This window comes from Phoenix dactylifera, chromosome 6 (genome assembly GCF_051530095.1).
Source record: "Phoenix dactylifera cultivar Ajwa chromosome 6, Ajwa_hap1_PhDact_Kaust_v1.1, whole genome shotgun sequence".
NCBI classification, from domain to species: domain Eukaryota; kingdom Viridiplantae; phylum Streptophyta; class Magnoliopsida; order Arecales; family Arecaceae; genus Phoenix; species Phoenix dactylifera.
In genome coordinates, this window is record NC_143195.1 from 10,510,862 (window position 1) to 10,537,242 (window position 26,381).

General features: G+C 40.6%; 1 non-coding gene across 1 annotated transcript; it reads right to left on the reverse strand.

The window, feature by feature from the left end:
- Nucleotides 1-23,919: 23,919 nt before the first annotated feature.
- Nucleotides 23,920-24,025, reverse strand: LOC120108131 (small nucleolar RNA R71). Its single transcript, XR_005509604.3, has one exon. It is a non-coding gene; the product is annotated as a small nucleolar RNA R71 (small nucleolar RNA).
- Nucleotides 24,026-26,381: the final 2,356 nt, after the last annotated feature.

Consider the following 26,381-nt stretch of genomic DNA (forward strand, 5'->3'; position numbering starts at 1 on the left):
ACAAGTATTGATTTCTAATACAAAAAGTGTTTCAAAATAGCCTAGGGTTTACAAAAAGAAGATCCCTAGATGTTTACAAAACGTCCCTTATCGGCGACGTTGCTCATAAACCCTACAAGCTGCATCTATAAAAGCATTGATTGAATCCATTAGGGTCTTAAATTGATCTCCCTGTGACTTGTGGAAGGCTGCCACAAGTGCTTCAAATTCTTCAGTTGCCATTTCAATCCTCCCTCTAAGTTGGGCAACTAAAGTGCCCACATTGCCTCCTGGGCTTGTCAACTCTTTGAGACTCTTGGAAATGGTCTTCAAGCTGTCCTTGAGCTCAATTGACCTGCAGGTTTGGGTGGCACCCACACCAATCATTTCTTGCGTTGTAGCTTCAATTTGAGCTCTAACTTCCTTCAGCTCTTGTAGAAGCCCTTCATGTGAAGCTCTGATGGGGGCCAACTCATTGGAGATCATGGATCTCATCTCCTCCCTCATCTGCTGGCAAATGACAGATGCTAAGGTGCGCATCTGATCCTCTGATAGGAAGGAAGGCCCACTGACTGGAGGAGATGGTGGCATGGATGTGGAAGGTCCAGCTGAGCTGGAGGGTATATCAGAGATATCCATGTGGCTAGGTGGAGGAGAGTGATGGTCAGACTCGTGATGTGGGATCTCAGGCTCTAGGGTTTGTGCTTTTCTTTTTGGAACCTTGACCCAAGATCCATCTATCTTATGAAACTCCATTCTTCTCATTGTGCCCTCATTATAGTAGTCGGTGTTTCTCAAGGGCTTTGCAGGTTCATTTTCGGGAATGTGAACCTTAAAGTGTTTGAAAACTAAGGTAAAGATCATGCCATAGGGTAAACTAAACCTAGAATACCTATGACATAGGGCAATGTAGTTTAGCATGAGTCTAGGGAGGTTTAGAGGAATCCCTAGTAGGATATGGTGCATTATAACTAAATCTCGCTCCGAAACAAAATCGAAGCGACCGGTTTTGGGAAACAAGACCCGGTTGACAATACTTAAAAGTAATCTCATTTCGGCGTTTAGGTCTTGGGAGTTGACAACATCAAGAGGGCCGCAGTCCTCTCGTCCTAAAAGTAAATTTAGGGCTGACTCCCTTTGGGGATGTGAGGTTGGAGCCTCACCGTCCTTAGGGATTTGCAAGACAGTGGATAGGACATCTTCATTGACTTCTACTAATGTCCCCCGGACATATGCAGTGTACCCTAGGTCCCCTAAGGCCATATTGCTAAAAAGTTCTCTAACTAGGCTGGGGTAGGTCGAGGTATTAAGGGTACAAAGGTGCTCCCACCCTTGGGCTCGGAGTCTCTCTCCAATAGAGAACCCCTCATTATCTAAAAATGAAAAATCTATATACCTACCGGTCGTGACTGTGCGATTTGCACAGGAGATGGTTGTGGTTGGCGGAGCAACCGGAGGAGACGGCGCGGAAGGTTCTTCCCTCCGTTCCTCACCGTCGGCCGCTGCCCTAGGTCGCCTTCCACGGGTCGTCCTAGCTCTTTTGGGTGCCATTGAGTGGAAATCCTAAGGAAATGTGGAGAAGGAGGCTAGGGTTTGTGATGGAGAACAAGCGGAGGCTAGGGTTTTTGGTTTTGGTCGGGAATGAGAGAAGATAGCTCGGGTCGGCTCGAGCTGTTTCACTTATTTTAAAAACCTTAGTTCGGTCCCCGAGACGTCTCCGCGACTAAGGCGAGACGTCTCGCCTGGGGGGACGTCTCTGCGATTTGCCAGAGACGTCTCCGGCACTGAAAAAATTTCAGACTGAACTCTATCTTTTTCCAATTTTTGTTTAATCACCCTAATCAACATGATCTCTTTTGATAAACTCAGAGTGAATTTGTTTGTGATCCTCCCCCTTAATAATACATCCTATAATAATTTGATAATGATTTTTGAATTATTAATATTGAAATGAGGAATGTTTGACCAAATTTCGAATACCTATGAAATAGGCTCTGAAAATATCTCCATGAAGAGTCCAAGGGAGGGTAACCATCCTCCGGAAAGTCAAACAGTTCGTCATTTAGCTTAGATGAATTCATGTTTTCACTTATGTTTACTTTGAGGTGGATTACTAGTTTGAGTAGCAAAGCAATGCAATACAAGTTCAATTCATTTACTAGGATCATACAAGCTCAAAGCATTCCTTAAGAAGTTGAATCTATCTTTACAAAGGGGCTTTGTAAAGGTATCGGCCAATTGATTTTCAGTGCATATATATTCAATCATCACATCATTTTTCAGCACATGATCCCTAATAAAATGATGCCTAATCTCTATATGCTTTGACTTAGAGTGTTGAACAGGATTTTTTGTTAAATTAATTGCACTTGTATTATCACATTTAATTGGTATATTATCCATTTTGATACCGAAGTCTTCAAGTTGTTGCTTAATCCAAAGAACTTGGGCACAACAGCTTCCAGCTGCTATGTACTCAGCCTCAGCTGTGGACAAGGCAACTGAATTTTGTTTCTTGCTAAACCAAGAAACCAAATTAGCACCCAAGAATTGACATGTGCCACTTGTGCTTTTTCTGTCGAGTTTGCACCCGGCAAAATCAGCATCGGAATAAGCAATTAAATTTATGTCAGATTGTTTAGAATACCATAAGCCTACATTAGATGTCCCTACTAGATATCTAAAAATTCTCTTAACAGCTTGCAAGTGTGATTCCTTAGGACATGCTTGGTATCTAGCACACATACAAACACTGAATAATATATCTGGTCTACTAGCAGTAAGGTAAAGTAAAGAGCCTATCATACCTCTGTACAATTTGCAGTCTATACTTTTACCTCTTTCATCTTTGTCAAGCTTGCAACTTGAGCCCATGGGTGTGCTGATTTCCTTTGCATCCTTCATCTTGAATTTTTCCAACATTTCCTTGATGTATTTGGATTGACTGATGAAGATGCCTTCCTCTGATTGTTTTATTTGTAGCCCAAGGAAGAAGTTGAGCTCACCCATCATGCTCATTTCAAATTCTCCCTGCATAAGCTTGGCAAACTCTTGACAAAGATTATCATTAGTAGCACCAAAAATTATATCATCCACATAAATTTGCACAAGCAATAAGTCATTTCCTTTTCTTTTGATAAAGAGGGTTTTGTCTACATTTCCTCTCTTAAATTTGTTTTCAATTAGGAAATTACTTAACCTTTCATACCATGCCCTAGGAGCTTGCTTAAGTCCATACAATGCTTTATGCAATTTATACACATAATCTGGATGTAAGTGATTTTCAAAACCTGGAGGTTGTCCTACATAAACTTCCTCCATTATATAACCATTTAGAAATGCACTTTTTACATCCATTTGATAAAGTTTAAAATCCATGAAGCATGCATATGCCAAAAGTAATCTAATAGCTTCTAATCTAGCAACAGGAGCAAAAGTTTCATCAAAATCTATTCCTTCCTCCTGATTATATCCTTTGGCCACTAGCCTAGCTTTGTTTCTTATTACTATCCCATCTTCATCTAGTTTATTTCTATATACCCATTTGGTGCCTATAATTGAAACATTAGGGGGTCTTTTCATTAGAGTCCAAACTTCATTTCTTTCAAATTGATTTAATTCCTCTTGCATAGCATTCATCCAATTGTCATCTTTTTCAGCTTCTTCTAGTGATTTAGGCTCTATTTGAGAAACGAAAGCAAGATAATTACTAGTATTTCTTAGAGAGGATCTAGTTCTTATACCTTGTGAAGGATCACCAAGGATTAGATCCTTTGGATGACCATGTGCATACCTCCATTCCTTAGGAAGATCTTGATTTCTTGATGGAGGTTGATCTTCTTCACCTTGCTGATTTGTATCTTCTTTGATCTCATCCTCATGTTGTTTGTCTTGAATGGAGAATTCCTTCATTCGGTCTTCAAGTATACCTGCATCACCATCTTCTTCTTTTCTAGAAGAATCTCCATTAGCTTCATCAAAAACAACATGAATGGATTCTTCAACAACGAGAGTTCTCTTGTTGAAGACCCTGTATGCTCTACTAGATGAGGAATAACCTAAGAAGATCCCCTCATCTGATTTAGCACTAAATTTGCTTAGATTGTCCTTTCCATTATTTAAAATAAAGCATCGACAACCGAAAACATGAAAATAGCTTATATTTGGTTTCTTACCTTTTATTAGCTCATAAGGTGTTTTCTTCAAGATGGATCTAACTAAAGCACGATTCAAAATATGACATGAAGTATTTATTGCTTCAGCCCAAAAATACTTTGATAGATCTGATTCGCACAACATGGTACGAGCCATATCTACTAGTGTGCGATTCTTCCTTTCTACCACCCCATTTTGTTGGGGTGTCCTAGGTGCCGAGAAGTTGTGATTGATACCATTTTCTTCACAAAATTTTTCAAAATACTGATTTTCAAACTCGGTACCATGATCACTCCTAATTGCTTTTAGTTTAAGATTGAGTTCATTTGAAACCCTATTATGAAACTTGATAAAAGCGGGAAAGGACTCATCTTTGTGTGCAAGAAATGAAACCCATGTAAAACGTGAAAAATCATCAACGATTACAAGACCAAATTTCTTACCCCCTAGACTAGCAGTTCTAGTGGGTCCAAACAAATCCATGTGAATTAGTTCTAAGGATTTTGATGTTGAGACTATGTTCTTAGACTTGAAAGAACTTCTTGTTTGTTTCCCTAATTGACATGCAGCACAAATTTTATTCCTTTTAAAGTCTATTTTTGGTAGTCCTTTGACTAGATCCTTTGTAATTAATTTAGAGATTAAATCCATGCTAGCATGCCCTAACCTACGATGCCATAACCAACTAGTCTCATTGACTTTGGGATTCATGGCTACAAGACATTGGCCATCCTTCATGGTGAGATCATCAAGATCTACCATGTAAACATTTCCATGCCTATGTCCTGTGAGTATGATCTCATTATCAATTGGACTACTAATTATGCATAGTGATGATTCAAATGATACTTTAAATCCCTTGTCACAAAATTGACTTATACTTAATAAATTATGTTTTAGTCCATTAACTAACAATACATTATCAATAAATGAGGAGGGTGATATGGAGATTTTACCAACACCAATGATTCGGCCTTTAGCATTGTCTCCAAATGTGACTACTCCTCCTTCTTTTGATTCCAAGGTGACGAAGAGACTCTTGTCACCGGTCATATGCCTTGAGCAACCGCTATCAAGATACCACATTCTCTTTTTATTTCCGGCTGCAAGGCATACCTGCAAAATGATCATGTGAAGCTCTTAGGTACCCAAGTTTTCTTGGGTCCTTCGTGGTTAGTGTGGTTGGTTCCCTTAGGCACCCATACTTTAGTTATGTTTTTGGCTTTCACAAATGTACTCTTGTTAGTTTGGATCTTTCTTTGAATACAAGAGTAGGCTTTATGTCCATTCTTTCCACAATGAAAGCATGTAGGTTTTTCAGTTTTTACATCTTGTGCTTTTATGAAGAAATTCTTTAGATACTTTTGTTGTTTGTTAGTTTTATATCCTAATCCGGCTTTATTGAAAACAACTCTTTGATTTGAAAGAATAAGATTTAGTTTTTCAGAGCTTTGTGTAAATTTTTCAACAATTGGTTTGTACTTATGTACCTCGTTCTTAAGATTCAAATTTTCTTTAACTAGTTCTTCCTTATCCTGTTTAAGAGATTCAACATTTTGTGCAAGTGAGGTATTATTATTGAGTAGGAATTTTATTTTTAGATTTAATTCCTTAATTAGTGTTTTTGCCTTTTCATTTTCAATGCTAAGTTTTGAATTTTTGATTTCTAGGTCAATAGTGTTAATATTTTTAATGCTCTCTTTTTCAATTAATAGGTTCTCAATATCTTCCTTCAGTTTTTGATTGGAGACTTTTAATTCTTTATTCTTTGCTCCTAACATACTACAATCACCCATAAGTTCTTGAAAAGCTTCATACAATTCTTCTAAAGTAAAATTTATAGTTGGGTTTTGACATACCTCGTCGTCTTCGAACGCCATGAAGCATAAATTGGCGGTCTCTTCCTTCTCTTCCTCGGAGGATGATGTGTCACTATCATCCCATGTTGCCTTCAATGCCTTCTTCTTCTTCTTTCCAAAGTACTTCTTTTGTTGAGGGCATTCAGAACGAATGTGTCCCGGTCTCTTGCAATCATAGCATATGATTGGGTCTCTTTCTTTTTCTTTTTCCTTTTCCCAATCATTTCTCCCTCCAAACTTTTTCCTAGGGAAGGGTTTCTTTTTCCTCATGAATTTTTTAAACTTCCTAACTATCAAACCCAAGTCCTCGTCCTCACTTTCTTCCTCACTCTCACTACTTTCTTCTTCACACACACTCGAAGTAGCCTTGAGTGCAATTATCTTCTTCTTTGGCAAATCATCTTCATGTTGCTTCATCGTGAGCTCATGCGTCATTAATGAGCCCAAAAGTTGTTCTAGCCCCAAGGTGTTGAGGTCTTTGGCTTCTACGATCGCCGTGACCTTTGCTTCCCATGCTTTTGGCAAAGACCTGAGAATTTTACTCACAAGTTCCGGGTTAGTATAATTTACCCAAACTTTTTAGACCATTAATTATATCGGTAAAGCGTGTAAACATGCATGTGATGGTTTCATTGGGTTCCATTTTAAACAACTCATATTTGTGAACTAGAATGTTCACTTTGGACTCCTTGACTTGATTTGTACCCTCGTGGGTAACTTCAAGCTTATCCCATATTTCCTTAGCGGAACTACATGTGGAGACTCTATTAAACTCATTTGCATCTAAAGAACAAAATAATGAGTTCATGGCTCTAGAATTGAGTTGAGCCATCCTATCATCATTCTCATCCCAATCCTCCTCGGGTTTGGGAACTCGAATGCCATTAACCATGTGTGATGGTTCTTGTGGTCCCTTGACTATAACCCTCCACAAGGCATAGTCTTGTGCTTGAATGAAGATTCTCATTCTAGTCTTCCAATAGGTATAATTTGTCCCATTGAAGAGTGGAGGTCTATTGGTTGCTTGCCCCTCGGCAGGAACATTGTTAAAGGGTGTTGCCATCTAGATCTTTGGCTAAGACGGTTAGGTCTTTCAAGAAATACACAGAGCACCCGCTCTGATACCACTTGTTGCCCAGAGATGGTCACCCAAGAGGGGGGTGAATTGGGTGTTTTAAAAACTTTTTGACTATTTAAAAGTAAAACACACAAATATAAGAGCTAAAGCAAGAATAAAGCTATGAAGACAACCAATCACAAACACAGGCTTTTATAGTGGTTCGGAGCCTCCACTGCTCCTACATCCACTCCCCAAAGCACCTTTGGGAATTTCCACTATAATCCACGATTACAGTACGGTAGTTTTGCGAGTTCACTACCCAACTCGTTGTTTTACACCGGGCTCACAACAAACCCTAAAACCCCCAATTTAACCTAGGCTTGGGACGCCTTTCCCTTGTTCCAAGTCCCTTGACTGGAACAAGCACAATGTTAAAAGAGTTTTACAAACAATTGGAAAGCTCTAAATAAGCAAATATGACAATGATAAACAATAGAACCCGGAAGAATCCTTTTGCCATTGGAAGCGTGGAAAATGGTGATTCTTCCGATGTGGATCGCGTAGGTTTGAGTGTGAGCTTTGAATGCACGAGCGGAAGAGAGTAGTTGAGCTTGAAATCACTTGGGAAGCTTGAAAGCACTTGATTTCTTCACTTGAATGCACTAACTCCCTTGAACCTCTTTTTCTTTCTTCTCTCTTGAATGATTTTGCTTTGGGTTGGTGAAGAGTTGTTTAGAAGCACTTAAGAGGTCCCTTTTATAGCCCAAAAAGCAAATATAGCCGTTAGAGATAAAGTGAAGGAGATTTGAAATTCAAACCAAACCTGAAAAGTTGTCAGTCGCGTCCCAGGCGTTCCGGGGACGTCTCCGCTTCAACGAGAGACGTCTCGGCTACAAGATTTTACTTTTTACGTTGTCTGGGGACGACTCGGCTCTTTACGGGGACGACTCTGGAATTGTACCGTTTGAATCCTTGCCTTTCTGATTTGCTGAGAGGGTCGTCTCTGCACTTTACGGGGATGTCTCGGCTTGTTTGCACTTTTTGAATGGGGACGACTCCGCTCCCTCGGGGACGACTCCGCTTCTTTATCTCAGAAAAACATGTCTTCTGGAATTCCCTGAGAGAGTCGACTCCGCTCTTTCAGGGGACGTCTCCGCTGCCTTATCACCGAAAAAATCATTCTCTGGAAAACCCTGAGAGAGCCGTCTCTGCTATCCAGGGGACGACTCCGGAGATCTGCTTTTTACTTGCGGGGACGACTCCGCGTATGGTGGGGACGTCTCGCGCATATCTCTTGAAAACTGCCTTTCTGCCGCCACTGAGAGAGTCGACTCCGCTATCGCGGGGACGACTCGGCAGGTGCCGGGGACGTCTCCAGACGTGCCAGTTCTTCCTGTTTGTGCCAGAGACGTCTCTGAGACTATCAGGAGACGTCTCGGCTGTCCCTGAACTTTTTCTTTCATCTCAAAAAATTCTTCAATAAATTCATAAAAATTATGGGAACCTGCCTAGACATTTCTTAACAATATTCTTAATAAAACACATAAATTTCTCAATTAAATTGTTAAGATAAATGAAATTATACTCTAGTGTTTTGTATTCATCAAAATCCATTAGGGGGTCAACATCCACAGTAATTTCGAGAAGAATTACTGGATTCACTGTTCATATGAACAGTGTCCCGTGAAAACACTGTTCATATGAACAGTGTTTAAAAAAAAATAAAAGAAGAGAAATATACTAAAAAAACTCCACTATTCATCTTCTTCCCCCACTCCGCAGTGTATCACGGTCGAGATTCTCGAGATGGCATCGCCTGAGAGATCTTCCATGAAATCTTCCACACGGCGCAGCCACCTCCCGTTCCTCCGCCTCTTCATCCGCCTGCATCCTCGCTTCCGCACTGCTGTTCCGAGCGTCCGACACAAGCTCCGCATCCTCCCAGCGTATCACACCATGGATCCGGCCACCTTCTTCTTCTGCTCCTCCCAGCATCGCGTCCTAGCCGCTCTCGGAGTCAGCCATTCTTCCACCCGTGACGCCTCCGACCCAGCAATCACCCAGCATCCAAGCATCTGCGTCGTCTCCCCTTCCGGATTGATCCCACAGCCGATAACCCAGCTCGGCATCCATCTCCAGCTCTGTCCCCGTCTTCTCCGAGATCCAGACATTCCGCATCAGCCTCCCATCGATCCCGCGGCCTTCTCGTCTTCTTCCATCCACCACCCGTCGATCCAGCGGCCAGCCCCATTTTCGGCCATCTACAGTCAATCCGGCGCTCCACGGGCCACGTATTCCTCCCAAGATCCAGCCATTTCCACGGATTGACGCCCTTCATCCTCTATAAAAGGAGGAGGTGTTAGAATACCCGCCCATGCCGCAGAAAAATTTCAAAAATTTCAGATGCAGCGGAAGAGGCATGCGCGGGATCAACCGTTCATCGCATGAACGTTGTTTAAAATCGTTCGTAGATAGATAAGGATTAAAAACTTTTTAAGAACATTAGAAGATCATATCTTCACCTTGTGCGGGTAGATGATCACCGCAAACTGATGATCGTGGTTTTTGGATGAAGGTTCGCTTGAAGCCGCTCAAGTGCCCGGCCTCTACGGGTATCCACACGAAGCAGGAACCGATCCAAGCTTTCTATCTCCCCGGGGTGCTAGCTCCCTTGCAGAGATAACTTTGATGGCTGATGTCCTCTCTTTTAATCAACCCTTGATTGTGCTTGGGAGGAGGAAGAAGAAGGATGAAGAGAGGAAGAAGATCAAAGCCCCTGCAGCCTTCTTTCTTTTTCCTGCGTTGGAAGGAAGAAGGGAGGATGATGAGGCCACCTTTTTTTTTCTTCCTTTGCTTGCGGCTGAACCAAGGAAAGGGGAGGAGAGGGGGCCACGAATTGGAGAGGGAGAGGGCTTCAATGAATGCCCTAGGTCAGCCCCACGCCTCCTCTTAAATAGCATGTGGAGCTCCTACTTTGTAGGAGCTCCTTGATTAAATTCCAAGAGGGGCGCCGGCCCCTCTTCTTTGCCGCACCAAGCAAGGAAAAGGAGGAGGGGCGTGTGCCCCTCCTTCATGGTTAACCTAATCCTCCTCTAAGGAGGATTAGGAAGGTCCCTCTTGGTTAGGTCCTAATCTAATTAGGTTTGGACCAAGGGTGAACCAATTTGGGTTTTAATCTAGGTAAGTCCTAATCCAATTAGAACTTGATGAGCCATGACTCAATTGAACCCTTCAATCCTACTCTAATTAGGAGTCATCTTGATTCATTAGATTAATAATTAATTGGGACTTAAGAAGTCCTAATTCCATTAGGATTTATTTAATTCTAGTCCTAATCCAATTAGGACTCTAATTTGAATTCGAAGTCCTAATCCGATTAGGACTCTAGAAATCCTACTCCAAGTAGGAATCCAAATTTAATTCAAAACTCCTAATCTAATTAGGATTATAGGAATCCTACTCCATGTAGGAATCCTAGTCCTACTCCAAATAGGATTTCCAGTCCAAGTAGGAATCCCAGTCCAAGTAGGAATTCCAGTCCTAATTCAATTAGGACTCCAAGAATCCAACTCCAAGTAGGACTCTTGTTTCAAGTCCAATTAATTAATTTCCTTTGTTCCTTCTTCAACTTATTATCAATCGAATTGATTACTTGTGATTCCTAATCACGATTCAACCATCGGATCATTCAATGCCTCTAGTGTGTGTGACCCCATAGGTTCTACTCTGACTGGTAGTGAGATATATTGTGATCTCAATCACAATATCATTGAAAACTCCTTTCAATGGGTCGGAACGATTCCAACTCTACTCATTAGGGTTTATCGATCATCAAGATAATCCCTATGAGTCCCACCATCCACCAGTGACACCTAGCAGCATGTAGTGGCTACCCAGCAGAATAGAATGATGAACCTCTAGGTGCAGTTATCATGTGATACAGTCCTTCTATCGTAGATCCCTACAAGACGGAGGTCATGGATAACTCGTCAAACCCCTTCGTCTGTCATATGTCAAGATTTATTCGACTTAAGTTCGAGAGCGACGAACTCTTTCTCCACTGTGCAATCTGCCCCGGCCGAGGTCTTACGAACTCAGTCTTATAAATCACGTAGGATCTCTCCTTATCTATCAAGGTCGATAGATTCCTTGTAGATGCATACCCTACTCCTACAGTGAACCTACTGCAGCCAATCTACACTGCATGGACCCATATGGCTAGAGACCATGTATTTGTGCAGTCAAACTACAATAACCTCACTGTGAGTAGCCGAAGCATCGCAGGTCAAAGGACCAGTCACACTACTGCAACATCAAGCAAGTCACTGACGAGTGGATAGACATCCAAGTGACTTCTTGTGTTGGTCACGCTCAGTACTCTTGTTCTCTAACAAGCACTTGCACAATTGCTCCAGTGTCCCTACACTATGGACTCAAGACTCGTCCATCAAAGAAAGCAATATGTGCACTAATCTCAGCGGATCAATCACCGTCCTCGTGATGATCCATCGATCAGGAGCAATTCAGGAATTAATCACCAATGACACATGCCTCAAATTTTCAACTCTTGAGAATATGCATCATCATCTTATTAATTCCTTGGACGATTCATGGACACATAAGAACATGAATGAAAAAGATGCCTTTTATTTATTCAATAATAAATAGTCAAGTACAAAATTATGTCCTAGAATAAAATAATGCGTCAGCCAAATTGGCTTCTAGGGCATACTTCTAACAATCTCCCACTTGCACTAAAGCCAATTAGCCATAAATCTAAGCCCCATCTTCTCAAGATGCGTTTTAGTTTTCTGCTGAGTTATCTGCTTAGTGAATGGGTCCACCACATTTCCTGTGGAGTCTACTTTTTGATCCTCTACTTATTTCTTTTCGAGGTAGTCGCTTATTAGGTTAAACCTCCGCTCTATGTGCTTCGGTTTCTGGTGGCTCCTTAGCTAGTGCTATGGTGCCTTTGTTATTGCAGAAGAGTGCTATGGCATCTGATGGCATTACACCTAATTCTGCAATGAACCTTTTAAACCAAAAGGTTTCCACTGCACCCTTAGAGATCGCTTAACATTCAGCTTCTAAGGTAGAATCTACAATGATTGGTTATTTGGAACTCTTCCAATTTACTCAACCATTATTGCACATATTCTGATGTAGACTTTCTATCATCAATATGTGTGCATCCTTCTACTTTCAACTCTGATATTCTTCCAAAGACCAAGAATAAATCTTTAGTTCTTCTTAAGTACTTAAGAATATTCTTCACAGTTATCCAGTACTTCTTGCTTGGATTTGACTGATATATGCTCGTGACACTCACAGCATATACTATATCATTTCACGTACATAGCATGGTATATATGAGGCTCCCTATAGCCGAAGCATAAGGGATCTTGCTCATCTGCTGAATCTCTTCAGATGTGTTAAGGCACATCTTCTTGGAGAGATTTATCCCATGCCTCAGGGGTAATAATCCCCTTTTAGAGGTTTCCATGCCGAACCTCTTCAGCACTCCCTCTATATACATATTCTGTGATAGGACAAGCATCCTTTTAGATCTATCTTTATAGACCTTTATTCTCAAAATATAGGATGCTTCCCCAAGGTCTTTCATGGAGAACTCTTTTAACAACCAGACCTTGACCGAGGTTAGCATGGGAATATCATCCCCTATCAGGAGGATGTCATCCATGTACAGTACGAGAAATACGACAGCACTCCCACTAACCTTTTTGTAAACATACGGTTCCTCTTCGTCTTTGATGAAATCAAACGTTTTGATTGCGTCATCGAAACGAGTGTTCCAACTCCGAGATGCTTGCTTTAGTCCATAGATGGACCTTTGCAGCTTGCAGACCTTGTGATCTCCATCACTGGAAGTGAAACCCAAAGGCTGTTCCATATAGATATCTTCATTAAGATATCCATTCAGGAATGCAGTTTTCACATCCATCTGCCAGATTTCATAATCATGAAATGCTGCAATGGCAAGCAATGTTCGGATGGATTTTAACATGGCTACAGGTGAAAAAGTCTCCTGATAGTCAATGCCTTCGCGTTGACTATACCCTTTCGCCACTAGCCTTGCTTTACAGGTCTCTACCTTTCCATCCGAACCTATTTTTCTTTTGTAGATCCATTTGCATCCAATAGGTACAATACCTTCTGGTGGATCTACTAGGGTCCAAACTTGGTTGGAATGCATGGAGTCTAACTCCAATTATTTCTCGGAATCGATATCAGATATCGCCTCGTCATAGGTTTTGGGATCTTGTATGTGATCCCTATCTCCCACTAGGAACATTTCCTCGGTATCCTCTTCTAGTATACCTAAGTATCTATCGGGAGGATGGAAGACCCTACTAGATCTACGAGGTGATTGAGGGACATCGTGTACTGGCTTAATATAAATAGGTTCTATAGGCACAATGGTTCGTTGCTATTTAGAGACTTTCTCTTCAAGCTCAATTTTCCTCCCACTGTCTCTATCAAGGATAAACTATTTCCATGAAGATAGCATCTAGGCTCACAAACACTTTGTGATCCTTTGGGATGAAAAGTCGTATCCTAATGACTCTTTAGGATATCCTATAAAACGAGCATTAATTGTCCTATCCTCTAGCTTGTCTGCCTGTAGTCGCTTGACGTGGGCCGGACATCCCCAAATCTTGAGATGACCAAGACTTGGTTTCTTACCATGTCATATCTCATATGGTGTGGTAGGAACGGACTTTAGAGGGAACTCTATTCAATAAGTAAATAGCTGAAAATAGAGCATCTATCTAAAGAAACAAGGGTAAATTAGTGAAGCTCCTCATGGACCGGACCATATCCAATAGAGTCTGATTCCTCCTCTCTGATACTCCATTGAGCTAAGGTGTACCAAGAGGAGTCCATTATGAAACTATACCATTCTCCTTGAGATAATCACGAAACTCTCTATTAAGGTGTTCACCTCCTCGATCTGATCGAAGAACCTTAATGAGTTTTTCTGTTTATTTTTCTACTTCATATCTTAACTTTTTGAAACTTTCAAAAGTTTCAGATTTGTGTGTCATACACATATCCATACCGTGAGTAATCATCGGTAAATGAAGTAAAAATTATAACCCCTAGCTTTCACATCGAATGGGCCACACATATCAGTGTGTACTAGGGTAAGTATTTCAGCGGACCACCCTGTGTCCTACAAAGGATAATTTGGCCATCTTTTCTTGAAGGCAGAATTAACAAATCGAATATGACTCGAAAGTCAATGAGCCCAAAAGTTCATTTTTTTTCAATTTGTTTATTCTGTCTTCTCCTATATGGCTAAGCCTGAGGTAGCAGAAATACTTTGGATTTATCTCATTTCTGGATCTATTAGATCCTATGGTATTGACTGTTTGCTCAGATACATTCACAGATACATCCATATGTATGTGATAGAGAATGTCAATCATTAAACCACGTTGAACTAATTTATTTCTCAAATAAATGGAACAGTAGTCTTATAAAAATCCTTTTTGTACTAAACAAAATACAGAAATCAAATTTCTGCTAGCAATAGGTAATAGTCCCTAAGTATCCTTGAGCATATCTGACATACCTTCTGAAGGTCGTCACCCTTCATGTTTTTATGCTTTCCATGTATGTAGGACAGTTCCTCTTCCAATGGTCGTCCATGATGCAAATGAAAACATTTTTCCTTGCAATTGGCCCTTTTCTTGGAACTTCCTTACTTGACGTTTTCTCAGTCTTCTGCTTCTTCGCAGGCTTCTTCTTCTTCCAAATAGACTCTCTCTTAGAATTAGAAACCAACTCGACAGCGAGAACGATGCCCCTTGAACTCTTCAATGTCCCTAAGGTAGTTACCAATTTATTTAACAATTCTGTTTTGGTGCATACAATCTTGTTCATATGATAATTTACTATAAACTGTTCATATAAAGCTAGAAGGGATTGTAGGATCAAATCCGTTTGCAATTCCTTGTGCATGGTCATGCCGAGCTTCTCAAGCTTCTCTAAGTCCTTTATCATGGTCAAACCATGATCATGGATAGACTGCCCATCACGCATCTTGGCCTTGAAGAGCCTCTTGGACATTCAAACCAAGCTGCGTGACTCTGATCACCATACAACTCTTGCAGGTGTTTTAATGTGTCCTTGGCAATCTTCATGTTCTCATGCTGGCATTATAATTTATTGGACGTGGATGCCATTATGTAGCACCTAACTTTATTGTCATCGTTCGTCCGCTTGGCATGCGTCTTACGCTGATCAGTGATCGGACAGATTGGTAATACAGGGATTCCATGGTCTAGCTCATACCCTAATTTCTCACAATTCAAAATTATTTTGAAATTTGCTGAGCCAGTCTTTATAATTGAATTTGGTCAAACGGTTGTTCTACAGGATATGAGTTAAAAATCTGGAAGCTGACATTATAATCCTCATAGAGTAAAGATTCTAGTTAGAATTTTGTACTTGTCCTTATTTGTTCTAGGGTCTTTTTTAGAACAAATGTACCTCCCACTATTTTCTCGAATTCCTCACACTCCCCTGGTAGGAAAACGGAAATCCTCGCGACTAGGGTTTCTAGTAGATACTGCGGTCTCACCAATCTACATGGCACCTCACCTAACAGTTATTGGTGACACATAGATGGATGAGTGTACAACTCTTGTACAATGCTTCTCAAGCATGTTGCAGTGCAACTTGGTCTCTAAGCCATGAAGACCTCACCTAACAGTTATTGGTTCCATTTCTTAGTTAAGTCAGACCCACCGTATAACCGTAGGAATAAAGTCGTCATTGGGTCCTCACCTAACAGTTATTGGTGCCCAACCCCACCTTTATCCTACAACATCTCATGTCTATGGAGAGGTCCAGCCCCCCGATGCAACTTGCCCACTGTATCCAGCCGAGACAAATCAACATCAGAAAGACCTTAGCAGCTCTACTACAGTGGAAGACCTATTGACTTAATATTGGTTAATCAGGTCTTAGTGTTTGTAACTTGAGCTCTTCATAAGAGGTAATCGAACAATTGGCCAGGTAAGCAGGTGGGAGGCTCCCCTTACTCAGAGAGTAAGGTCCTAATTAAGTAACCACCTTTCATGCTTTTCTAGACACCAATTAGATCAATTAATCTAATATGACTCGCTCATGTTGGTTCACTCTCGACTTGATTGAGGAGGTTTTAATTTAGGTCTCATTGGGTTTGCTACATCACATTAAACCTATCTACCCGACTCTCATTCACATCACATGCAAACGGCACATCACAGGCAGTTATAATCGCAGCATCAAATAAAGCTAAACTTTAAATAGGTGATGATCATGGATTCTAATTAGGTCGTATTACAAGCACATGCACGTCAATCGATCAACTGATCTTCAACTCTTGAATTGGTTCCAAGCCTCCTTGACTCGATCCTTGATCAACTCTTGATCCCATCACCATCAACCACTTGGATCGCCGTTCATCTCATGCCTTGTCTTCAACTTGATCGTTGACGTACATCACATCACAGAAATACAACCAGATGTAAAATAAAAATAATAACAAATTACATCCCCTTTTAGGAGGCACGCAGGCCTCTCAAAACATCAAATAAGATGCATGCAAGCATCTGAAAAATTACATGACATTACATATCACATCGCAGGTCATTACATTTGATACCAAAAGGGTTTGAATCCTATGATCATCACTACATGCAACAATTATAATTTTCAGATCTGAAATCTAATTGATTATCTCATGACATAGGTTGCTGATCATGCTAATCATGATTCTAAACTTTGTAATCCCATTAACAATGCAATTAGAATCATCTTTTTATCACATAAAAATCAGCATGCAAAAATCAGCATCCTAGAAAAAATCTGCATGCAGAAAATTTTAAGCATGCATAATCATTTAAATTTCAGATCTAATAAGCCTATGAATAATTAATCCTTATCTTAATCTACGATGCCTAGGTTCTGATACCACTGTTAGAATACCCGCCCATGCCGCAGAAAAATTTCAAAAATTTCAGATGCAGCGGAAGAGGCATGCGCGGGATCAACCGTTCATCGCATGAACGTTGTTTAAAATCGTTCGTAGATAGATAAGGATTAAAAACTTTTTAAGAATATTAGAAGATCATATCTTCACCTTGTGCGGGTAGATGATCACCGCAAACTGATGATCGTGATTTTTGGATGAAGGTTCGCTTGAAGCCGTTCAAGTGCCCGGCCTCTACGGGTATCCACACGAAGCAGGAACCGATCCAAGCTTTCTATCTCCCCGGGGTGCTAGCTCCCTTGCAGAGATAACTTTGATGGCTGATGTCCTCCCTTTTAATCAACCCTTGATTGTGCTTGGGAGGAGGAAGAAGAAGGATGAAGAGAGGAAGAAGATCAAAGCCCCTGCAGCCTTCTTTCTTTTTCCTGCGTTGGAAGGAAGAAGGGAGGATGATGAGGCCACCTTTTTTTTTCTTCCTTTGCTTGCGGCTGAACCAAGGAAAGGGGAGGAGAGGGGGCCTCGAATTGGAGAGGGAGAGGGCTTCAATGAATGCCCTAGGTCAGCCCCACGCCTCCTCTTAAATAGCATGTGGAGCTCCTACTTTGTAGGAGCTCCTTGATTAAATTCCAAGAGGGGCGCCGACCCCTCTTCTTTGCCGCACCAAGCAAGGAAAAGGAGGAGGGGCGTGTGCCCCTCCTTCATGGTTAACCTAATCCTCCTCTAAGGAGGATTAGGAAGGTCACTCTTGGTTAGGTCCTAATCTAATTAGGTTTGGACCAAGGGTGAACCAATTTGGGTTTTAATCTAGGTAAGTCCTAATCCAATTAGAACTTGATGAGCCATGACTCAATTGAACCCTTCAATCCTACTCTAATTAGGAGTCATCTTGATTCATTAGATTAATAATTAATTGGGACTTAAGAAGTCCTAATCCCATTAGGATTTATTTAATTCTAGTCCTAATCCAATTAGGACTCTAATTTGAATTCGAAGTCCTAATCCGATTAGGACTCTAGAAATCCTACTCCAAGTAGGAATCCAAATTTAATTCAAAACTCCTAATCTAATTAGGATTATAGGAATCCTACTCCATGTAGGAATCCTAGTCCTGTTAGATGTATGCCCTAGAAGCCAATTTGGCTGACACATTGTTGATTCTAGGGACATAATTTTGTACTTGACTGTTTATTATTGAATAAATAAAAGGCATCTTTTCATTCATATTATTTATGTGTCTATGAATCGTCCAAAGAATTAATAAGATGATGATACATATTCTCAAGAGTTGAGAATTTGAGCCATGTATCATTGGTGATTAATTTCTAAATGCTCCTGATCAATGGATCATCACGAGGACGGTGATCGATCCAATCAGTGCACAGATCACTTTCCTTCTGGATGGACGAGACTTGAGTCCACAGTGTAGGGACACTGAAGTGATAGTGCAGGTGCTTGTTAGAGAACAAGGGTACTAAGCGTGACCAAGACAAGAAGTCACTTGGATGTCTATCCACTCGTCAGTGACTTGCTTGATGTTGTAGTAGTGTGACTGGTCCTTTGACCTGCGGTGCTTCGGCTACTCACAGTGAGGTTATTGTAGTTTGACTGCACACATACATGGTCTCTAGCCATATGGGTCCATGCAGTGTAGATTGGCTGCAGTAGGTTCACTGTAGGAGTAGGGTATGCACCTATAAGGAATCTATCGACCTTGATAGAAGAGGAGTGATCCTATGTGATTTATTAGACTGAGTTCTAAGACCTTGGCCAGGGCAGTAATATAAAGTGGAAAAAGAGTTTTCCACTATCGAACTCAAGTCGAATAAATCTTGACATATGACAGACGATGGGGTTTGACGAGTTGTCCATGACCTCCGTCCTGTAGGGATCCACGATAGTAGGATTGTATCACATGTTAACTGTACCTAGAGGTTCATCATTCCATTCTGCTGGGTAGCCACTACATGCTGCTAGGTGTCACTGGTGGATGGTGGGACTCATAGGGATTATCTTGATGATCGATAGACCCTAATGAGTTGAGTTGGAATCGTTCCAACCCATTGAAAGGAGTTTTCAATGATATAGTGATAGAGATCACAATATATCTCACTACCAGTCAGAATAGAACCTATGGGGTCACACACACTAGAAGTATTGACCGATCCGATGGTTGAAAAGTGATTATGAATCACGAGTAATCAATTTGATTGATAAGAAGTTGAAGAAGGAACAAAGGGGATTAATTAATTGGACTTGAAACAAGAGTCCTACTTCGGGTAGGATTCCTAGAGTCCTAATTGGATTAGGACTGGGAATCCTAGTTGGAGTAGGACTGGGATTCCTACTTGGAATAGGATTCCTACAATCCTAATGAGATTAGGAATTTTGAATTAAAATTGGATTCCTACTTGGAGTAGGATTCCTAGAAATCCTAATTGGATTAGGACTTCGGATTCAAATAGAGTCCTAATTGGATTAGGACTAAAATTAAACAAATCCTAATTAGATTAGGATTCCTTAAGTCTAAATTAATTATTAATCTAATGAATCAACATGACTCCTAATTGGATTAGGATTGAAGAGTTCAATTGAGTCATGGTTCATTCAAGTCCTAATTGGATTAGGACTAGCATAGATTGAACCCAAATTTGGCCAATCCTAATTAGATTAGGATTAAACCATGAAAGAGGGACCTAATCCTCTTTGGAAGAGGATTAGGCTAACCAAGTAAGAGGGGCATCAGCCCCTCTCCACTTGATTAGGTGCGACATGAAGAGAGAGGGGGCCGGCGCCCCCTCTTGGAAAGTTGTCAAGGGCTCCTAACTTGTAGGAGCCCTTCATCCTTATTAAAGGAGGACTAGGGCCGGCGCCCTAGTTGAATCTTTTTCCTCCTCTTCAAGCCGTGGAAGCCCCCTCTCCTCCTCTTGGTTCAGCCGCAAGCAAAGGGAGAAGAAAAGCCAAGAGTTGGCGGCTTCCTTTCCCTTCCCTTCCTTCATCCAACGCAAGGAACAGCAGAAGGCTGCGTAGGGGCTAATCTTCATCCTCTTCTTCATCCTTCTTCTTCCTCCTTCCAAGCACAATCAAGAGTTGATTGAGAGGGAGGACATCAGCCATCAAAGCTATCTCTGCAAGGGAGCTAGCACCCCGGTGAGATAGAGAGCTTGGATCGGATCCTGCTTCGCGTGGATACCCGTAGAGGCCGGACATTTGAACGGCTTCAAGCGAACCCTCTTCCAAAACCACGAATTCAGATTTGCGGTGATCATCTACCCGCGCAAGGTGAAGATCTGATCTTCCTAATAGTTTTAAAAGTCTTAATTCTTACCTAATTACGAAAGGTCTCGAAACAACGTTCATGCGATGAACGTCGATCCCGTGCATGCCTCTTCCGCTGCCACCTGATTTAATTTTTGAAATATCAGCGGCATGGGCGGGTTCCCAACAAGTCCTACTCCAAATAGGATTTCCAGTCCAAGTAGGAATCCCAGTCCAAGTAGGAATCCCAGTCCTAATCCAATTAGGACTCCAAGAATCCAACTCCAAGTAGGACTCTTGTTTCAAGTCCAATTAATTAATTTTCTTTGTTCCTTCTTCAACTTATTATCAATCGAATTGATTACTTGTGATTCCTAATCACGATTCAACCATTGGATCGGTCAATGCCTCTAGTGTGTGTGAACCCATAGGTTCTACTCTGACTGGTAGTGAGATATATTGTGATCTCTATCACAATATCATTGAAAACTCCTTTCAATGGGTCGGAACGATTCCAACTCTACTCATTAGGGTTTATCGATCATCAAGATAATCCCTATGAGTCCCACCATCCACCAGTGACACCTAGCAGCATGTAGTGGCTACCCAGCAGAATAGAATGATGAACCTCTAGGTGCAGTTATCATGTGATACAGTCCTTCTATCGTAGATCCCTACAAGACAGAGGTCATGGATAACTCGTCAAACCCCTTCGTCTGTCATATGTCAAGATTTATTCGACTTAAGTTCGAGAGCGAAGAACTCTTTCTCCACTATGCAATCTGTCCCGGCCGAGGTCTTACGGACTCAGTCTTATAAATCACATAGGATCTCTCCTTATCTATCAAGGTCGATAGATTCCTTGTAGATGCATACCCTACTCCTACAGTGAACCTACTGCAGCCAATCTACACTGCATGGACCCATATGGCTAGAGACCATGTATTTGTGTAGTTAAACTACAATAACCTCACTGTGAGTAGTCGAAGCATCGCAGGTCAAAGGACCAGTCACACTACTGCAACATCAAGCAAGTCACTGACGAGTGGATAGACATCCAAGTGACTTCTTGTGTTGGTCACGCTCAGTACTCTTGTTCTCTAACAAGCACTTGCACAATTGCTCCAGTGTCCCTACACTGTGGACTCAAGACTCGTCCATCAAAGAAAGCAATATGTGCACTAATCTCAGCGGATCAATCACCGTCCTCGTGATGATCCATCGATCAGGAGCAATTCAGGAATTAATCACCAATGACACATGCCTCAAATTCTCAACTCTTGAGAATATGCGTCATCATCTTATTAATTCCTTGGACGATTCATGGACACATAAGAACATGAATGAAAAAGATGCCTTTTATTTATTCAATAATAAATAGTCAAGTACAAAATTATGTCCTAGAATAAAATAATGCGTCAGCCAAATTGGCTTCTAGGGCATACTTCTAACAGGAGGGTGGCCATCGGCTGAAGGGGGGCGGTTGAGGAAAAACAGGGGAGACCCCCTGTTTCGGTGAAAAGAAGAAGAAAGCCAAGAGGGAACCAGAGAAAAAGAAATAAAAAAAAGAGAGAAAGGAGGGGGAGAGAGAGAGTATTTTGGATATTTTGGGAAGAATGGGAGTGGAAAACTTTCACTTGAAGATGGGAGGTCGTCCAGAAGCCATGAGCGGCTAAACGTCCAATCTAGGGCTGGATGAAGCCCTAGCAATGTATCAGGGCAATTGTAGTTCTTATTTTTTTTATTATTATTTTGGAGCTTATTTAAATTCTTATTTTCAATGAAATATTTCTTTATGATATTTAAACTTTGAGCTTGCTAGTTACTAATCATATTTGCTAAAGTAGTCTAAGATGATCCATGCCTAGGAAGATGAAGTGTGCTACATCCTAGATTAGTATACTTAGGTAGACACTTCATGCTACACCAAAGATGGATCTTCCTAACACGCTTTATGATTTTATTTTAAAAGGCTTGTAGCCAAATTGCATGCCTCTCCAAAAGACAAAAATTAAGAACACAGTCCTTGATGCAATGCTATGTGTTGGATTCCAAATCCTAGATCCATTTACTCTGATAAATTCCAATTCGCATTCATAGTTTAATTTAGTTAATTCGAGTTAGCAAATTCTTCTTCTTAATTTATATTTAAAAGAAAAATAATTTATTCTTCAATCCCTGTGGACCGACACCCGTAATCACTATCCTACAGGATACGTGCTATTGCGTGGTTTATTTTCAAAATTGAAAGAACCGATCAATTTTTGGCGCCGTTGCCGGAGATTGCTAGCATAGTTATTTTTCCTATCATTAAAAAAAATTAATTAAAAAAAAACTTTCAAAATATATATATATATATCTAAAATGTTACTGTTCTTATCTCCTCTTTCTTTCTAACTTTTAATTTTTCTTTTTATATTATTTTATCAGGAATCGAGAAAAAAATCTGGGATGATCAGAAGAGAACTGCTGGAAAAGAAATGCTGCAGAGGTTTGCCTAAAAAAAAATAAATTTAATTGCTGGAAAAATTTCCTTTGGTAACCTCTAAACCTTTCTTGTTTAAATTGATTATTAGCTTAAAATTTTGTGGTGATTGTTTAATTTTAATTTCAGCAAAATTGTGAATGCATGCCTAATAAACTTACACCAATTGATCTACACTTAGTAAGGGAAATCACCCCAACAAGATAAGAGTCGGATTTCATCACCGGACTCTTGCCCAACTTAGGTGAACTCAATCTCACATAGTGTCACATTAATTAAAATCAATTAGACGTTGGCTCCTAGGAACATTCGAGCTCAATAGGACGAAGATCACCGAAAGTTGCACCAGTTTCGCTCTGTGGCTCAGTTAATGTCTAGGCTAGCTTTGTCCCTATAAGGGAGACAGTTCATCTGTTTGAGGCAAGTGGGTTTTAAGTGGGACCTTTGCGAATGCATCGTGACCCCTCCACTTACCTGGGAGCTTACCTGGTCAACTCGGTTCATTAGACCGGATTGGAGGCTTAGGTGCCCTCTTCAAATAAGTTAGGAGCTGTCTAGTAATTTTAGGACAAATACAAGGATTGATGTGTTTTTCTTTTATTGCATGCTTGATTGATCAAGTACTAGTGTATGCAAGGGAGTCATTCTAGAGTATGTAACCTATTACCTTTTGACCCTGAAATAGAACGGACCCTTAGAAATATTCGAGCTGAGATCAGAACAATAGAATCATCCCCACCTCTTGAGATGGCAGAAGGACAACCCAAACTCCTGAGGGAGTACTTTACTCCCACCATTTACACTTCCCCATCTTGCATTCGATTATCTGAAGTAGCAGCTGTACAATATGAAATAAAGTCTAGTGTGATCCAAATGCTCCCATCTTTTATGGGCTCACCAATGAAGACCCTTATAAACACTTAGATGAATTTCTTGAGATTTGCACCACTGTCAAGATTCAGAACTTCACTGATGATGCTCTGAAACTTAGATTATTCCCCTTCTCCCTTAAAGATAGAGCCAAACAATGGTTGAATTCTTTAGAAGCTAATTCGATTCGTTCTTGGGATCAAATGCAACAAGAATTCCTTAAAAAAATACTTTCCCATAGGAAGAACGAACCAGTTTAGACGTGCCATTACAAGCTTCTCCCAAACCGAGGGAGAAGAAATTTTTGAAACTTGGGAGAGATTTCGGGACCTAATCCGTAAATGTCCACATCATCAAATACCTAAGTGGCAGCTAGTGCAATGTTTCTATGACGGATTGACTGAACGAAACCGTCAGATGATTGATGCTGCATGTGGGGGGACTTTCATGCTTCAAAATGAGGATGAAGCATGGCAATTATTTGAAAATCTTAATGAAAACTCCCTCCACCATGCTTCATGTTCTCGTCAAGCACCCCCGAATTCTCAAAGAAAAGGGACCATTTGTGAAATAAGTCATTCTATGGACCTGTCTAGCAAGGTAGATGCATTGTCCCATAAGATTGACCAACTGATGATAGGTGGGCATTACATTAACTCTTCCCAAGCACAAGTGTGTACTATCTGTTCTAGCCTATCCCACCCTATTCATGAGTGCACTTCAGTGCCCTAATTCCTTGAACTCGTGCAAGAACACATCAATGCTGCTCAAACACAGCCTAGACCGGGTAGTAACCCATTTTTCAATACATATAACCCAAGATGGCGGAATCATCCAAACTTTTCTTAGAAGCAGCAAGCTTCGAATACAGCCCAACCCTATTTCCAAAATTTTCAAAATTCTCAGAATTTTCAAATCCCACAAAATATTCATCCCTACTGTCCCTCGATTCAATTTCAACACACTCCTCCTCCACCCCAAAGAAACACAGCCTTTGAGGAGAAAGTGTTGAACGCCTTTCAAGGTTTGGAAACCATTACACAATTGGTACACTCTCACACGCAATCCATCGCCAAGCTAGAATCCCAAATGGGGCAACTAGCTAATGCACTGAACAAGCGAGAGGAAGGAAAGCTTCCAAGCCGACCATTAAGTAATCCTAGGGGACAATACATGGCTCAAGAAAATCAACTAAATGCAATTCATCATGAATAAGCCAATGCTTTGACTACCCTATGGAGTGGACGTGTAGTAGACAATAAGATTGGGGAAGATAACAATAAGGAAGATGAAGAAGAGGGTAGACATGTGTCAAATAAAAATCTAAAACCTTCTTCTTCTTCAGCTAGTCCACCTTCTGCCAAAACTCACATTCCAAAGCCCCATTTTTTGAAGCTCTTAATTCACCCTCTTCCTTTGACAGAAAGGGAACTTCACTAGAGGAAATGATGGAGGTTTTCAAACAAGTGAAAATCAACCTTCCGCTTGTTGATGCTATTAAATAAGTTCCCTCCTATGCTAAATTTTTCAAAGACCTTTGTACCCAAAAGCGAAAATTTAGGACACATGTGCCTAGAAAGGTCTTCCTAACTGAGCAAGTGAGTTTTATTCTCCAACACAACACCCCTCCAAAATTCAAAGATCTTGGTGCTCCCACCATCTCCTGTGTCTTAGAAAATAATTTAATTGATCGAGCACTCTTAGATCTAGGGGCAAGTATCAACCTTTTACCTTATTCAGTTTATGAGAAACTTGGGTTAGGTGAGTTAAAACCAACCTCGGTATCCCTTCAATTGGCTGATCGATCTGTAAAAACACCACGTGGGATAATTGAAGATGTTCTTGTCAAGGTAGACAAATTCTATTTTCCAGTAGATTTCATTGTCCTTGATATGGAACATGAACCTAATCCTAAGAAACAAATCCCCGTGATCCTTGGGCGACCCTTTTTAGCAACAGCCAATGCGTGCATCAATTGTACAATAGGGGTAATGAACATATCATTTGGGAACATGAAGGTAAAATTAAATGTGTTCAATGCGGACGACCAATTCATAGAAGGAGATGCAAAAACTACCTCACTGTGTCTGGCTGAAGACAATGAACTTAGCGTTTGTTGGGAGGCAACCCAATTCTTTTAGTTTTCTTTAACATTGAGGACAATGTTAGGTTTAGATTTGGGGGTATATTTTTAAATATTTTAATCATTTTTGTTTTGTTTGCATCTCTTGCATTCGTTTTCACTTCACAATGTCAGGTTTAGGTTTGGAGGTATTTATCTTGATTTTCATCCAAAAAAAAAGTCTTCATTTTTTATAAAATAATAATAAATAATAATTAAAAAAATTTAAATAAAAAAAGTTTTTGTTTTAAAAAAATCTAATTTCTGTACATTTATGCAAGAATGATAAATACACAAGGTATATAAAATCTAAAAAGCCCAATGACTAGCCGGAAGTAATACAAAATTAAGTTCTTTTTATTAAGTCTCTCTTAGGGAGTTGCAAGCTAATTAATACTTTGGAATTTCACTACACACTGGCCGACCCTTCTAAGGTCTAGGCTCAACAATATGTTGATAGTATAGTAGCAACCTTGGACCCTAATGAATCATACTTATCTAATTCAAAAAAATAAAATCATCAATAAAAATGGATTTAGTCAGAAACATCGAAAAGGGCTACCTATTGTCAAAGGTCAAGTGGGCTTGTGATG